The 13,130-nt window shown below is 30.0% G+C and overlaps 1 protein-coding gene across 2 annotated transcripts in view; it reads left to right on the top strand.

Moving 5' to 3' along the window:
- LOC126742796 (MAM domain-containing glycosylphosphatidylinositol anchor protein 1) overlaps positions 1 to 13,130 on the top strand; it is a 390,310-nt gene that overhangs the window by 241,994 nt on the left and 135,186 nt on the right. The window contains exon 1 of one of the 2 annotated variants that reach the window (XM_050449593.1): positions 7,647 to 7,667. The exons of the other annotated variant lie outside the window; for it this stretch is intronic. The gene's annotated coding sequence lies outside the window, so the exon portion shown is untranslated. Of the gene's footprint in view, positions 1 to 7,646; positions 7,668 to 13,130 lie in introns of those variants that run through there. 2 annotated transcript variants of the gene reach the window in all.

Here is a 13,130-nt window from a genome sequence, read left to right as displayed (position 1 = left end):
TAAGAAACAGTCCATTCTGAAGTAGAGTTAATGTAACATAATAAATATTTAAATGAAAATGGGACTCAGAAATAAACCTTGAGTGACTCCTGTCGTCATGTCGAATAATGAAATTATAAATTAATAAGCATTACATTTATGTTTATTAATGTTTACATTTATTTATTTTGTATATTGTTCTGTTATTTTTTTTAAAACATGTTTACCAAGCAAGCCTTAGACTATTAAATTGACTACCTAATAAAGTCCTGTTTCCTGATACTCTCTACAAAAAACACTCAAATGCCCTACTGAGATTGTAAAATGCTATAAGCTTCGTATTCTCAACAGAGCCCTCGCTCACGGCGATAAATTTTATTTTTTATGAAATGAATAAATTGCGATAACTTGTGAACCCTTTACAAAAGAATAGCAAGATGTATAAGCGATACTTACTCATTAGCAAATTACCAAAGATTATATCCTGTGTAAGCACAGAGTTTAAAATTATTTTTTGTTAAATGTAAGAGCAAGTTTAAAAAATATTTAAAAAAATGCGAAATTTACTGGATGGTTAGTTTTTTCAATTTCCGAATCTCTTAAGATATACTTCCGTGAAAAAGTTTTAACTTGTCATGTTTTATCAAGTTAAAATAACCTCTGCTGGTATAAAATATTTCTTAATACTTATAACTTCTTAAATAATATTATATTACATAGACTTTTAATATGTTATGTTTAACAATATCTAGGCATTTTTTACTTTTATTCTTCAGTATTTTAAATTCTCAATAAAAGAACGACTACGTAGTCACAAAATTGCATTTATCCATAAAAATGGTTTTCCTTGTAAAATGTCTGTGTGATACCAATTTTAGATTCGCATATTCACTTTACTGAATATTTACCGAATAAATTGAGTGGATTTTACGTTAACATAAGGCACGAGAAACCACGTACCCCACGTTTATGCTCTTAAACACAGCATGGGCTTAAGGGCGTCGCCTTGCTTGAATTCTAGTTAAATTAATCTTTAAAAGCCTCTTTACGTATAAAAAGCTAAAATCCAAAAGGCATTTAGTTATGCCCTTAAAAATGTGTACTTACGGAATGAAAAGATAGTTTGTAATTATTTTGACAAAAATATTAAAAAAATAATTAAATTTGCTCGTATTTTAGTATTATTATCTCTGCGCTATTTTTTTTTATTAAACCACAAAGAAATTCATATGGTATTGCCGAAAACGCTTTAGTGTATATTAGTTTCTTACAGATAATTGCCCGAGGTTACTCATGAATTGAACCAGAAATAGGATTTTGATTCTGCAATGGTTCTGATGAACCTGGGTTGGTAGTGTGCATTTCCAGATTGCGCATTTCCAAAACAATAAACTTAAAAAGTAAATACATACTAGTATTTACTTTTTAAGTTTATTATTTTTTCTTGTAATTTATGATGTCTCATATTTTTTTGTGCTAATATGTTTGAATAAATTTAATTTTTTTAAGTTTTATGTTAAATATCTACAAACAACTGTCTAATTTTTGTTAAAAAATAGTTTTAAATAATACTTACTTTTTGTATGCATTATAGTTTCTAAGATTCTTGTAGCCACTGTACTAAACAATATAAATGATTCTGTATGTCATTATATAATTTAAATAATTATTAAATTAAACAACAAAACTTAAAGGTTAGTTGTATCGGTTATTTATTTAGGCATAAACTGTAAAGGATAACTCAATATAATCATGAAATTTCAAATTGCTTCATCCAAAAAATAATTTAAAGCAAACATCAGTGGTATATAATCCTCAAATACGCATACGTAGATACACATAGCTAACTATTATGCATGAGCTTGCAATTTATGCATTTGAACCCGAATTTGTTTGCCAATGATTATGTATGCATGATTTGTTTTTGTGCTTTAAGCACAATACCTATTAAACCTATTCACGGTACCTATTTTAATTTTTCTAAAACCTGCTTTATAATTAATAGTTAATTAAAATAAATATAATTTTAGTTTAATAAATGTAAGTTAATTATTTCAGCTTAATAAATGTTATAAGCAAAAAAAATATTTGTTGACAGTTTGTTAAATAACATTTCTAAATAGAATATATAAGGTGTCTACTATATATAGGTGATTATACAAGTCATTTGCAACAAAAAAGTCATATAACGTTTTTTCGAAAAGATGTTATTTCTTCTGGTATTTAACATTTTTTGATTTTATCAAATTTCTTTGTTATTTTCATATAAACAAGAGTATCTCCGTTATTCTTACCACCGCATAAAATTTAGATATACCATCTGAAAGAGAATTAAATTTGCTATAAGATGGGTATATTCCAGTTTCTAAGTAATTTTTTATACCGGGTGTTATCAGAAGTTAAATGTAACATTTGGGAAATGTGCAAAATTGGTGGTATCTTCTTCGTTGTCGTTTTTCTAAAATTTGGTAAATAGGGATATGTTTTTTTTTTCAGCAAAAACTACTGCATTTAATATGCTTTCCAATGATATACTTACTTATGTGGTAGCTATTTGTTTTCACAGCAATATCATAGGCAAAAGAAAGAAAACCACAAAAATTGAAAATTTTCTAATTTTATATATCTTGATCTTTTGAGCACCAATGCGGTGAGTACTTGTATATCTATCTTCCCTAACACAACAACTCCAAAAATTTTCATTAGAGAAGCCGTAAATAAATATCATATCGCGATATTCATTCTTTAAGAAAAAAGGCAGGTTTTCCTTCTTTTGTAAATGGCAATGAATCTGCAAAAGAAGGAAATTCCCAAACCTTGATTTTAAAACAAAAGCATAGATATTTACAATTTGACAAGAACTGTCATTAAGTTTCCATTTCAACTTAAACTAGTTAAATAAGTAATTTGATTTAAACGTGCTTAAAAAAATAATGCCTAGTTTCCCAAACATTGAATATCGGGACATCTTATTTATTTACGGTGTCGCAAATGGAAACTCGCGGGAGGCAGCGGGAAGCAGCGGGAGGAGTATGCGCTTCATTTTCCTAATAGACGGCAACCCCATAGAAGTACATTTGCAGAAGTGTTCAGACGCTGTGGGGAAACTGGTTCCTTTCGAGGATTGCGGATTAGAGAAGGTCGTCAAAATGGTCAACGCTGGAGACAAGAACCTGCGATTATGAGAGCTGTTACAGAAGATAGATCTAGAAGTACTCGCCGCATTGGTGCTGTATTAAGGATTCACCATTCCACTGTACATAGAGTTCTTAAAAAAATAATTTGCATCCGTTTTATTTAAAAAAAGTTCAGGATTTATTGCCAGTGGATGGTGAGGTGATGCTTCAATTCTGTAGGTGGTACTTGAATAAGTTGCAAGAGTGGGAAACATATCAAATATTTTAGACAGATGAAGGAAGCAATATTTACAAGAGCCGGAATAATGAATTTAAGAAATAACCATATATGGCATACAGAAAATCCTTATGCGACTGTTGTTTTACATTTTCAGAGATAAGGGTCGACGTATGGATAGGATTAATGAGAGGTCGCCTTTTATACTTCCTGATCGGCTCAATTCCAATGGGTTTTCAAATTTATTAAATAATGACCTTGTTGACTTTCTGGAAGAAATCTTCTTAGCCGCTAGACAGGAACTTTGGTTTCAAATGGACGGATACTCAGCCCATAATGGCAGAATTCTGCAAAATTCCTTGAATCAATGCTTTGGGGAGAAATGGATCGGAAGATACAGTCCGGTAAAATGGCCGCCCAGAAGGCCTGACCTTACGCCCCTTGACTTTTATGTCTGGGGCACATTAAAATCTAATGTTTATAGTATTAATATTAATACTCGAGACGAAAAGCGACAAAAACGCATTGAACTTGAACGGGTTATTGATAGTGTTAGAAGAAGATGCATCAAATGTATTAAAGAAGAGAGAAGACATTTTGAATAATTGTTATAATTTTAGGTTTGTTTAATGAAATTTTGATTTTTTAATTTTGGTCAACCACAAAAATTGAAAATTTTAAAATTTCTTGCCCATGATATTGCTGTGAAAACAAATAGCTATCACAAAAGTAAGTATATCATTGGAAAGCATATTAAATGCAGTAGTTTTTGATAAAAAAAAACATGTCCCTATTAGGGTTCAGTGTTGGGACCACTGTTATTTTTACTGTATGTGGATGACTTGAGTTCATTGAAACTGCAGGGCAAGGTGGTTCAGTTTGCTGATGATACCACCATACTATGGAGCCATAAAAATTCTGATTATATTAAGACTTGTATCCTTGAAGACCTTCAGATTTTATCAGGGTGGTGTGCTTCCAACAGACTTGTGTTTAATGTAAGAAAGACGTCTATTATGGGTTTTAAGTGCGATGTTCAGGGTCTGATGTTTAACGAAAATTCCCTCTTGCAGATTAAAGAGTGCTGCAAGTTCCTAGGAATTACCATTGATTGACGTTTTGATTGTTGTTTGAAGATCATATTTTACATTTAGCTGGGAAATTATCTTCTGGATGTTTTGCAGTAAGAATGGCAAAACAAGAGCTGGGAGGGGTGGTTGCACGTTCAGTGTACTTTTCACTTATTGAATCTCATATTCAGTATGGCTTGCCTTTTTGGGGTTTAACCAATAAGGGGCTACTTAACATTATCTTTGTTATTTAAAAAAAAGCAGTTAGATACCTGTGTTCTGCTAAGTTAAGAAATTCTTGCAAACCCCTCTTCATTTCTGAAAAAATCCTAACTCTTTTTTCACTCTTTATCTTAGAAATAGCTGTTCTTATTCACAAAATTCCCAAACTACCCTCTGACACTGGCCATTTGACTCGTCGTGTAAATGATGTTCCCCTACCTATTCCTACGTCTTCCCTTACCAAAAACTCATTAATTTACATAAGTAAAAAAATTTACAATCATGTTCCTCTATGTATTAGACATATATCGGATGTTAAGAAATTTAAAAGAGAATTAAAGTCGCTTTTATTGGCTAAGGCATATTATAACCTGGATGACTTTTTTAATGATAGGTTTTAACCTTGGACATGTTGATAAGTTTTTTTTTCCTTTTTTCTTCTCTAGTTTTGTCAACAAGTTTACCTTTATTTAGTAATTGATTGTTTTATTTAGTTATCTTTAATTCAAGTATGTTCAAAAAGTATTGTCTTTTTGTGTTTAATTTTGTTCATTGTTTTGTTAATTTTTGAAATTGTATTTTTGTTTTGTTTTTTTAGCTTGTAGGATGCTTGTACACAAGATTATTCTTACGTAATATAGCACATTTTCTTTCTTTCTTTCTTACCAAAGTTTAGAAAAACGACAACGAAGCAGATACCACTAATTTTGCACATTTCCCAGATGTTGCATTTAACCTCTGATTACACCCGGTATAAAAAATTACTCAAAAACTTAAATATACCCATCTTATAGCAAATTTCATTCTCTTTCAGAATGTATATCTAAATTTTATGTGGTGGTAAGAATAACAGAGATATTCTTGTTTATATGAAAAAATACAAAGAAATTTGATAAAATCAAAAATTGTTAAATACCAGAAGAACTAACAACTTTTAGAAAAATATTATACGACTTTTTTGTTGCAAATGACTTGTTAATTCACCTCTTAAAGTTTGGCGGTTTTTAAAGTAGACACATCGTATAGGATATTCTACACCCTTGGCTAACAATGGGTACGTTCTTTAGGCGTAATTTTCAAATTTAGGTTCGACCAAATTTTTTTTAAATTGTTTAAAGAAACAATAAACGAAAATATTTTATATATTCCAATAGATCCATTTCGCAAATATGAATTCAATTACCATATATAATTCAAGTTATTTATTGTCAAAAATAAAATATATAGTATAAATAGATAGCCAAATCCAGTCTAAATATATCTCTGTTCTAGTATTTAATTTTGAATAGGGTCAAATATTGGCTTGTATTCACGAGCTGAAATGGTGATGAACATAAAATAATTTGTCATAATAAGTTCACTGCATTAACATTAGAAACTCAGCTATGAGTACTATTGAAGAAAAAGTACTAATGCTTAGTTGGTTTTAAAGGCTATAATTACCGAGAAATTTCAGACTTGTTTGCAGCTTTTTTTCAAAATATTTTGATACCAGGAAAATCAACAGTTAATAGAACTGTTACAAAATTTGAGCAAAAGGGCATTGTAGTAAATACTTGCAAATGTGAGTCAAACAATTAACAAAACAATCATCAAGGCCAAAAAACGAAGAAACTGATAGAGACTTACTGGTTTTTTTACACGTAAAAGAAAATTAACGAAAAATAAGAACAGAAATCTTAGAGAGATAATATGCATTGATCATACAATTGCGTTTCGGGCTTTAAAAAAACAGAATTATTTCTCGTACAAATATGGAAGACATCAGAAGCTAACAGATGGGGATGAATTACGGCGGCAGGAGTTCTGTTTGGATATGATGGAAAGAGCAAACATGGATAGGGATTTTATAAGAAATAGTTGCTTCACAGTTGAATGTCTGTGTTTTGCTATAATTAAAAAATTTATATATTGGGGCAATTTTGGAACTTTTTGGGGGCTAAAATTGTAAATTTATATGATTTTTTATCGCTTTGTATTCCTATACATATTATGTAATTTACACACACGAAAAATAAAACAACCTTATTGATAAAAATGGGAGAGTCTTCACTATGTCTCTAGTAGTGATCTTATCTGGATCAGTTTTTAGTTGGATAAGTTGGCTGTGGACTCAATTTTAGATAATAATATAGTTAGACTTTACATTTCATGCACAAAACATATTTATCAGATGTTAAAAAATAGGTATTATTTATTTAAATAATTATTTGATATTTTATGTAATTTAATATATTATAAGTATACATTTAAAAAAAAACATAATTTAAGATATTTAATTATTAATAGGTAAATAATAACGATGAGGTTTAATGTAAATTAAAAAGTGAAAACAATAAATATCTTTATTAATAAAACATTAATATAAATAACTAAGCGCAACCATGAGAATTTATATCCAAAACGATAATCTAACGATTAACAGGGTTACCTCCCTCATTTTAAAGATATAAGAATGGAACTTAACATGTACATGGAGCATATACTTGTATGTATACACGCATAGATAAGCACATCCACACGTGCGTGTATACAAAGTTCTATAATTCCCATTCCCTTAATAGGGCTCAAACGACTACCTAACTCACTATTTAGTGCCAGCCCAGGGCTCCAATCCCTTTTTGCAATCCCAATTCCACATGTGCGCCAATCACACAGTCTCATGTGCGCATCGAGGCGGTAGCCCCGTGTGTATATATTATGATTATATAAACACTTACCTATAATGAGACACGGCAGAAAATTACGATAATCGTACTAGTACAGTAGCCACTCCCGATAAAAAATAAAATTATATTTGTTGACGTAAGTGACATTTGACTTTTCTTTATTTATGAATTAATCCGTATTTACATATTTGATATTTCTGATTAATCTGTAAAAATTTGTATTTATGACCTAAAGAAGTGATGTAAATCCTTGTTAGTTATAGAACTTAATTATTTAAGGATTCAAATTTAAATTAATAGCATATATAATGGTCAACGTGATGGATACTCGCAAATAGAGTGTAGTTAAGCCGGGTGTAACTGTGAATTATATGTAAGTAGAAAATCCTATATAATTAATAAAATTTTTCATTTTTTTACTTCATCCTCACTTTTTTATTAATAGAATGTTCAAACTCAACATTGTATGCAAAAATTTCCAAAAAAAATCGGTTTTTAGACGACCCTTTAACTTTACCGGACCCCAATTTTTTTTTTCAAGTGTATACCTACATTGTTTCAATGCCCTATATGTTTATAATATTCTCTGTGTATTATACTATTGACATATTATTCTATATGTCTTTATATGTCTATAATATTCGTAAGTAATGTTTATGTTTATAATTTTTATGTGAGTATTGCTTCAATTTTTATAGTCAATAGTGATTTCAATACGTAGGATATTTCTTATGTAATTATTGGTTTGTTGTGTGATTGAGTAGAGTAGCCTACTAGATTTCACCGTATAGCATACCCTATTTTTTTTGCTAAATTATGAATAATGATTATTTAATAAAGGTAATATATATTTAATATTTTACGGGGCGAAGACAGCTCTTCATGAGATAAGAAAATTAAAATTTATTTATGTCTTATTAACATTTAATATTTATAATATTAAAAAAAAATAATAATGTTATTTTATTAATGTTAATTTAAACCAGATCAGGACAACTAGAGTTCTTTATTATTAAAAATATAATATTTATTATTTATGTAATATCTAAAATGTATTATATCTAAAATATATTATATGTATTATATCTTCATTAAAAATTAAAAACCTTTTAATTTTTAATGAAGATATAATACATGGTTTAATTTATATTATAGTACCCTGCCAAAGTACAAAGTACAAAGGCGTGCATTTGTCGCACTATCTCATTAAAAAGTATTAATTTCATATTGCAAACTATGAAAAATGCATACATTATTGGAGAGTCACCGTGTAATGCTTTTGCACACTTATTACGGTTACATTACTTCTACCTATTTGCAACAGAACATTGTAGTTTGATTTTGGATATTCTAATTGAAAACGGAATTGGTAAAAACGTAAAAAGACGCAACACTATATTATAACGCACTATATTATAAAAAAACCGTTACAGAAAGTGTAAAATTATCTGAAATAGGTCACCATTCCTTTTTTTGAATGTGAGTTATAACTAGACATACATTGGAATCATACAGATATGCCTAGTACCTGTTCCGTCTTCGTACGAATGGTATATTGTAATGTGATATTAGTATTATTGACAAAATGTATATATGTATGAGTTTGCAGTTTTGAGGAATAAGGGTCATTTACATAGAGGCACAATAAAAGAGTGCTTGAGAACTAAATATTGAGGTATTGACAGGAATGTCGTAAAGAGGTCCACGACCCGTATGCAAATTTTTAAAATAGGGCGCTTCCCCCTTAAATTTTAATGTGGCAACGAACGCTTAACTCTTTTTTTAATTTTTACATAAGTAAAAATAGAATGTATGTACATATTACTTATCATCACTTAATCATTTTCTTTTTCAAGAAAAAACAAAATTTTTTTCATTAAAATTAGAACATATAATTTGCCTACCTTTAAATTCATATAAAAATTACATCTTAACTTAAGAAAATAAGCGTTTGCAGTCATTTATAAATGTTTCCATACCTAACGGTATTACTCGTTTTACATAGTTTTTTTTAAATATTAAGAATTTTTTCGTCAGAGTTTCGTTTCTGAAAACATATAACCATTGTGCTCGGCAATCGTGACCTAGAGCAATATATCCTAGATTGCTTTATAAGACAATGCGATTCAGTATTTTTATATTTTGTTTATTTAGTAAGACCTTTGACTCTATGGAAACTTAATCCAATCATATTTCAAAAACAGCATACAGTTTGCGACAAATTCTAGGGAGTTATCGGGAAAGAGTTTTGCTAATATTGGTCTTAAGGCACCTTAAATCCATACTATTATCAATGTACAAAAATAATCTTACAAATATTAAATCAAATACCAGCAAGCTTCTTGCTGATGCTTCAATGCAGCCTATACCCAAATAGTTAGCCAAAAAAATATTCATATTTTGCATAAATAAGTATATAGAACTCTGAAAAATCTTACTATACTTTCTGTCGTCATGACACTAGTGACAACACTCAACTTGTTCTAGCCTATTGAAAGATAATGAGATATAATGAAACGGAGTCCGCATATTTGCAATTAGATTACATTTAGGAAGTTTTGGGGAGTTAAAAAAATTAATGTATGCCACCCAGAGTAAATTTTTACAAGACTTCCAAAACCGCATAACTAACAAAGGCCATCAAATTAGACATGTTATACCTCACAATGTTCAAGAACACTTGAACAGTTCCTTTATTTAGTTAAATGCTAATACCTTGCAGCAACTTTGCAAGTCAACACTGGTTTCTCGGAAAGACTCAGTGCGGTGAACAGGTTTTCTTCTGGGAAGGATGCCGCTGAGTCTAAATTGTTGTGTATTCTCGAAGTTAGTTGGAAGACATCTGCTGAAGAGATACTTACGGTTTGAATTGGTTTCTCTTGCGCTTAGTTCTAAGGGTTAAACATCCGTATTACGGTCCTTAGTTGGTACTACTTCGGCATTCTATTCTGGAATTGCCCTTCACAGATTGCGTTTCTATCTATTGGATAAATAAGTATGTCCAGACTGATTTTCTAACATCGTCGTAGATTTTTACAGTATCCCAAATTTCGAATCATCATTTTTGAAATGTGGTAAAATTCACATATTTAATAAACTCCCAGCCTTTGATAATTGAGTTCAATTTAAGTTCTTTTGTAGGATAATAAGCCGAAGAATCTTTAAAAGTTTTGGCGCTTTTGTTATCTTCTCTTCGTCTGTTTTTAATTTTTGTAATGTTGAACTTAAGATTAATAACGGAAGTAGTTAATTTTCTTTTTTGTTTCAGTTCTTTGGCATGTTTGTTTACAGTAAAAGTCTCTTCGATTATTAAGATCTAAAACTTATTTGAATATTAGTTCCTTTTGATTATAAGAATTTAGAGGCTCAACTAGTTTAACCGAGAATCAGTTCGTATAAGGTAAATCTATAAGTTTTGTTGCGAGTCGCTTATCGCATTGCATGGGGCACAAAAGAGATAGGGTACAAAGGCCTTTTGAAGTTAACAGCATAGTTAGCGCGAATCGTTAGGAAAAAGCCTACGTGAAATCTTTCAATAGATTTGATTGATGTTGATTAACACTAGAGAATGCTGATTTAATATCCTATAATTTTTCCAATGAGACCAAGTGTATTTTTATTTGATTCTTCTAACAGTTTCATTGATTCCCTGGTGGAGATTCATTTTTCCACGATGGAGGATTTCCACTATCTAGGATTTCTGCTTTTTCATCTTTGTCTGAGGTTAGAATTAATTTCTTGTGGGCATTAAGTTTTAGAGTCATCAAATTCATATATATTTCTATATAATATAAAATAGTGGAAGTACATATAGGGTGGTAGAAATATAGGATATTTTCTATTCTTAACTGATTTACTGTAAACGATGTTAATACTAGAAGACTTGAAATTAAAATGTTCTTTTTTTAGTATATCTTCTAATATTTTATGAGGCAACTTTTTAAATTTCTTTTAAGGTAAAAGGAGAAAAAGGAAAAATAGGTTTTTATGGGATTTGTCTAAAAGTTGGTTGATATTTACATTTTTGAGTAATCTAGGTAATATATCGTCTTGTAAACTTTAGCTAATATATTGTATTCTTGTATCATATAGTCTTCAGTTTCTTTAAAGTCATCTGTAGCAGAAAGATAGGGATTTTCTTGTTCTTCTTCGGTCTTTCTTAAGATGTAAAATTTTTACTATATACAAAAATCTTTAGTTTTAATTGCTGTTGAAAAAAAGGACTGGAAGTCTGTCAAGAGGAATTAAAGAAATGTGGCTGCTGGAGAACATAAAATACTTCCACTGATTATAGGTGTTAAACGGCTGGTTTCATAAAGACACCAGGAAGCACACACCGAGTTAGCAGCCAAATGTATTATCTAGCTGTAGAAAGTAGTAATACTTAGTATTGTAAGAATATTGGTCAAATCATCTTACAATTTTAAGCAAAGTGTGTTTACGCTCTTGGTATTTTATTTGAATATTAAAACCGAACAGAAAAAATCATTAATCGGCACGTTTGAGCTGACAAGTCACGTCAATAATTTCTAATGACTTTTAGCTTACCAAGATTTTTTGCTGTAATTAACCTAGAACATGTAAGAAGTTACGTTCTGAAACTATATTCCGAAATGATTTTATTAGACTTTCTAATAGACATGGTGGATTTATGCCATTTACAAATTGTCCAAAAATCTATGTTTATATAGAATTGTGTATGTGGTAACAATCAACATTGAGTTGAGGTATTTACCAATCATCAATAATGTTGGCATTTTTGAATGATTGATAATCAAATTAATGGCTAAGTTCTTCTGTACTTAAGGAATTGTTAGAATGTCACACAGATGTTATATAGTTATGCAAAACTTTCCCTAATGCGAATATGACATCCGGAACGTTATGTATATAAAATTAGTGAAAGGGCTTTTGTTGTATGTTACATATTACCCTGAAAGCCTCTTTTTGTATGTCACGATCGTTACCCTTTTAATGGTCCCTTAATTTCTAAACCATTAATAACTCCCGTCTTTCATTTTTACGAACCCCTATATACGTGACAAAATGCGGAATACAAGGTTTTAGAAATATTTTTATGTAAAAGGCATATGCGGTTTTTATACATTTGTAGTATTTTAGATGTATAAATCATATGTAGGCTTTGTACGTACCGTGTGGCCAAATAAGAGAGGTAAGCGGCTGTATCTCAGGACCTGTATATCTGGCAACAATGGAATTTTTTTTATTATTATAAAAGTGACCATGAAAAAATTCTGGAAATTATTTTTAAGTTCCGTATTTCACCGCAAGAGGGCGCAACTAAAAATTAAATAAAAGAAACGTCTTTTTCTCCGAAAACTTAAATATTAACTTATACTTTTGATATTATTTTTAGTAAGCCTAGATAATTTGCTATAATTTTGGTTCATGAATTATTGACGTACGAACGATAGTAGGGATGGGGAAAGCTATTGAAAGTGGAATCATTAAAATCGGTGTAAATTCTAAACCACTTATTCGATTTGAGCAATTCAAAATTTATTTGCAAGATAAATGTAGCTGCTTTAAAAGTATGATCTCATCACTACCCTATAGTTCCTAATAAAACCGCCAGAGGGCGCAATTTGTAATAATTCCAGTTTTTTTCATTTTGCTCCAAAAAATCAAATTGAATGGTATATTTTTGACATATTAAAACGTGATATCTTGGTGATATCTATCTTGGTGATATCTTTGCTCGTTTTAAAGTTATAGCGAATTAAAGTTTTTTACGCACCGAGCCTAAAGTTACGTACCGCCATCTAGTGTCCCGCCTAAAAATCTCTAATTAGTATTACCACAACTAGGATACCAT

Source organism: Anthonomus grandis, chromosome 12 (assembly GCF_022605725.1).
Source record: "Anthonomus grandis grandis chromosome 12, icAntGran1.3, whole genome shotgun sequence".
Taxonomy (NCBI): domain Eukaryota; kingdom Metazoa; phylum Arthropoda; class Insecta; order Coleoptera; family Curculionidae; genus Anthonomus; species Anthonomus grandis.
The sequence above is the reverse complement of the archived record's forward strand: the minus strand, read 5'-3'. Positions and strand labels throughout refer to the sequence as shown.